The following is a 4,809-nucleotide window of genomic DNA, read 5'->3' on the forward strand; positions in this document are numbered from 1 at the left end:
GTGAATTGTAGGCTGGTTTTTCTTGCTTTATGTCTAAAAGCCATTTATGAGTGAGTACATACCATTATTTGTCTTTCAGGGTCTGGGTTATCTAATCAATATGATGTTTTCTAGATTCATTCATTTAAGATGTCATTTTTTCCACTGTGTAACTCATTGTGTAAATGTACCAAATTTTCCTTATCTATTCCTTAGTCGAGGGGCATTTAGGTTGTTTCCAGATTCTAGCTATGACAAATAATGCTGATTTATTTGAACATAGTTGAGTACATGTCCTTATGATATGATTGAGCATCCTTTGGGTAAATACCCAAAAGTGGTATTGCTAGGTCTGGAGGAATGTTATTTCCTAATTTTGTGAGAAATTGCCACACTGACATCCAAAGGGGCTGTACCAGCTTATATTCCCACCAGCAATGCAGAAGTGTTCCCTTTTCCCCACAACCTCTCCAGCATAAGTTGTCATCAGTGTTTTAAATGTTGGCCATTCTTACAGGTGTAAGATGGAATCTCAGAGTTGTTTTGATTTGCATTTCTCTGATGACTAAGGATGTTGAACATTTATTTCCTTAAGTGTCTTTCAGCCATTTTAAATTCTTCTGTTGAGAGTTCCATGTTTAGGTCTGTACTCCATTTTTTTTAATTGAATTACTTGTTCTTTTGATGACCAATTTCTTGATTCTCTCTTAAAAACAGTCATTGTCTTCCCTAGACCCATGGTCATTGTGGGCCCTGAGCAGGACAGCACATTAATATAAGTTCAAAGGACAGAAGACAAACCAATTCCCTTGTTTTCATCATCTTAAGAAATTGAAATATGCCATATAAAACAATTTCTTCAATAAATGTATGATATTCAGTAAAAGGAATTCCCAGTCAGCATGACAGCTGCTTCTTAGAGTCGTCAGCTTGTCAGCACCCTTGCAGCCATTATTCACTTAATTGTCGATTGTTCTGTGACAAGTTTCTCACACCCACACAATGTAGCAGTTCTGAAGAAGTTAACACCTTCAAAACACCGTAATAACTCCACCAATTTTTGATATTTTTTTCTTATCAAAGAAAATAAAAGCCATTTTTATATATATTCTTCGGACTGAAGAAGTAGGGCTTTCTCATTTACTCAGTGTCTCTCTCATCTGCTAATGACTTCAGATTAGTCTGCCAGTATCCCACTGCTTTCGGAGTATCAAAGTTGTAGGTCAGGCTTGAGGATGCAGACTTTTCAGGTTTATAGTGATTCACTCAAGAATGCAGTTCCTTCAGCTATATTTAGCAACTTACTCAGTGATCCATAAGAACCTTCACTCAGGGTACTGTCCTGCTACTGCAGGGGACGAACAAGGTGTGCTCCTTACCTAATTGGAGACTCTTCGCCCTATTAAAATCCAACTTCTTAGACACCTAGTCCTTTGCAATTTCTTGTCATGTGACTGCTACCTTCCTAAGCTGTATGTGTGTGTGTGTGTGTGTGTGTGTTGCGGGGGGTGGATAGAAGAGAAAAAAGTAAGACGCTTCTAAACAGCATGCGTTTAAAAAAAAAAAAAAACAGCTACCTGGAAGAGGATGACTCAGCCGAAGTCGGGCCTGACCTGTCCATGACTGGCTAGTCTTCTGAAGTCATTGTTAGGCACTGAAAGCTTGTGAGGGCTACTATAATTAGTTCAGTGAAAAAAAGAGCAACTGAATTAGAAATAAAACAAAAAAAAACCCAACTGTGTTATGTAAATAAAGCATTTACTAATAAAAGACTCTGAATAACTTTACTTCCTTATTTTTCTGTTTTCCTGGGTGGCTGTTGAACTGCTAAAAATACTGTGATGAAGTATGGTGAGGGAACATAACGCTGAACTGGGGTAGGGGTACTTAACTCTCATATAGATCTAATTCAGAATGTTTTACTTCTATGAAATAAAATCTTGAATATTAAATGGAACACATGCCAAATGTGAAAGGTAATGAAGCTGATATGAAAATATTCAACAAATATCTACTCACATTGCTGTTATTCGTATACATGAGATTGTCCATAATGCCATTAAAGGTAAAAATCTATGTACTGTATTCAAAATGCAAATGCAGCTTAATAAAGTGGGTCAATAGAAAACAAAAAACAGAAGATAAATGATAAATCCTTGTTAATCCTAGATGACAATATAATACACATGTTACTTGTTGCTGCCCTCATCTTAGAAAGCCATCAAGCAAAGAGGAACCTTGTAACTGTAATCTTTACCCAGTACAGAACCATCAGAATACAGTGTCCTGTGATTCTTTGGGAAAATCATCTAGGAAAACCCAATCCAAAAAACAATAAGCAAACAAACCAACTTAAATATGGGAATATATAAGTAAACAAACCAACTTAGATGTGGGAATATGTGTAGAGTAACAGATGACTGATGATTCAGAGTTACTGACACAAGCATCTCCTGGGAAGAAAAGTTCACAAAGTGCTGAGTGCATACCAACATTCCAGTAACACCTGCGATGTCTACACCGTCTGGGGTTGAGAGCAGACATCACTAACAGAGTCTTTGATCAGTCACCTACAGACAGTGTTGAAACAAGCCCAGTGCCTCTCACTTCTTATTCCATTTACCATGGCTTCTATTATTCTCAAATCAACCGAGGTAAAATTAAGCTGACCAAAAGGAGTTGAATATTTAAGGCAGAAAGGACTCTGTAACACTACTCAATTTCAGATTTTATTTTTCAAACTCTTCAACTTTGTAATGAACATGAAGTAATTGAAAACAATTTTCTCTAGGATATTCTATTGACAATTTGAAATAAGAGTCAAACTCTAGTTTTATAGAATAAATCTCTCGGATATCTAACGCAAAAAAGTATGGTTACATGTTGGGAAAGCATGTAATAGTTTACCTGGTTCACAATGAATAACATTTTTCCAACGGATAGCTACACATGCATGCTGTGGCTTACAAAAGTCCACAGAGCGCAAAGAAAGAGAGAGAAGGGTATTTTGTCATGTTGTGGTTACCTGTTAAACATTATTTCTTTTATTTTTTTTTCTTTACTTGGAAACAAGGCTCTTGCTGTGTTTCTTAGTCTTGCTCAGAAATCTGAGATTCCTGGCTGGTGATGCAGCTCATCGGATGGCTACCAGTCCTGATGCCACCAGTTCTATTCCCTGAATCCACAATGAAGAAGGAGAGGAAAAAACTCTCACAATTTGTCCTCTGACTTCTATATACTGTGTCAGTTTCCTTCCTAGTAAATAAAAAAAAAATAGATTTTTTAAAAATGTGAAAGGTTTTAAGTAAAAAGAAGTCCTGGATTTGAGTTATCCTTTGTCTCAACCTCCAAGCATTCAGAAGTGCAGGTAGTTTAATATAATAGATTTTAAAGACTGCTTTTATTAAGAAACATTGATCATTTGGTCTTGGAGAGTAGGCTATATAGCCTTCCCTGCCTTCAATTTCCATTTGTTTTCTTTATCCTTGGTTACATGCTTACCAAGAGGCATGGACATGCTAATCACTCAAGGACTACCTGGAAAAGCACCTAACATAGTATCACCACCCTTTATGGCTGGAGCCAGGAAGATTAGAGTAATTAAAGGAACTACACAATATGGAGATTTGGAGACTGTGATATAAAATGCAGGGATCATGCCACCCGTGCCAGGGGAGGTGTTGAGTACTGCCTTAGAATCTAAGAGAAGTTCCTTGGAATGTTATGGGGCATTTCAGAGTGACAAGTCCTCTGACTTTTAATTCTGAGAGCAAGTGTCACATACCCTGTGGTTTGCGGAAATGGTAGCCCCGAGGCCTCAGTCTCAGCTTGAAGCAGCTGTTCTGCTCACTGAAGGAAGTCTTAAAATAGATTGGGACAATGAGATAATGTCTCTGGAGACCCTTGTTTAAAATAGGCTAGGATGTCTTGCAAGCCCCAAGACCATCCTTGCTACATTAAACTGCTTTGTATGCATAATCTAATTAAGTCCTTGGTTAACTCATGAGCTATAGTTCCTCTTTAAACTGTTGACTGAAGCAATTGTTTCCAAAGCGTATAAAAGGATTACTTAATAAACACACAGGATGCAGTTTGCAAATGCTGTTTTCCGCACTGCATCCCCTATGTCCTGGTTTGTTCGACACTCTTACCCAGGGGCCCCCGACGCTCTAGACATCGAAAACACAACTCATGTTGCTTCCTAAATGTACAATCATTTTAGCTTCAGATCACCCACTTAACAACATCTTCCAAAGCAGTCATCTCAAGGCAGCCAGATTATATCCACAAGCAACAAGCTTTTGCTTTCTGAACTACCTTGAAGAACACAAACTCAATGGTGAACCTTACTACAAGTTGAGGAAGGCTGATTGTTTATGGGTAAATGTTGGTTCTAACCGATTTCTTTTGTTTCAAAGTGACTCTCATGGCAAACCCCTGGAAATAAACTTCTGATCACTCTACCCTGTTATATCTCTTTTACCAAATAAACCTCTTCTCTGCATTACTGGTCCCTTTAATTGGTCTATTGAGCAGATGCGTAGCTTACACTGTTGAGATTATCAGATCAGGAGCTTTCCCTAAAACCCAAATTAAATATAAATTTATAAGATGGTTAACTTCTTAAACCAATTTTCAAATGATATTAATTTCTTAGAGAATTTAATTTTATTTTAGGAATAAATTGCTTAAAATATTTGCTAATTCTCTTTTCTGTCTCATACTTGAATAGATCTGTCAATCCTACGCTTGCCAAAAAAAAAAAAACAAAACAAAACAAAAACAAAATAACAAATTTGGGGCTGGGGTGGTTTTTAGTGTCCTGCAATG

At 37.2% G+C, this 4,809-nt stretch overlaps 1 long non-coding RNA gene across 1 annotated transcript; it reads right to left on the reverse strand.

The window, feature by feature from the left end:
* Positions 1-2,695: 2,695 nt before the first annotated feature.
* On the reverse strand, positions 2,696-4,561 carry LOC146891833 (uncharacterized). Its single transcript, XR_015005282.2, has 2 exons — positions 4,463-4,561; positions 2,696-3,234 (listed from the first exon to the last, which is right to left on the reverse strand). It is a non-coding gene; the product is annotated as an uncharacterized LOC146891833 (long non-coding RNA).
* Positions 4,562-4,809: the final 248 nt, after the last annotated feature.

Source organism: Myodes glareolus, chromosome 13, assembly GCF_982192425.1.
Source record: "Myodes glareolus chromosome 13, mMyoGla1.1, whole genome shotgun sequence".
Taxonomy (NCBI): Eukaryota; Metazoa; Chordata; class Mammalia; order Rodentia; family Cricetidae; genus Myodes; species Myodes glareolus.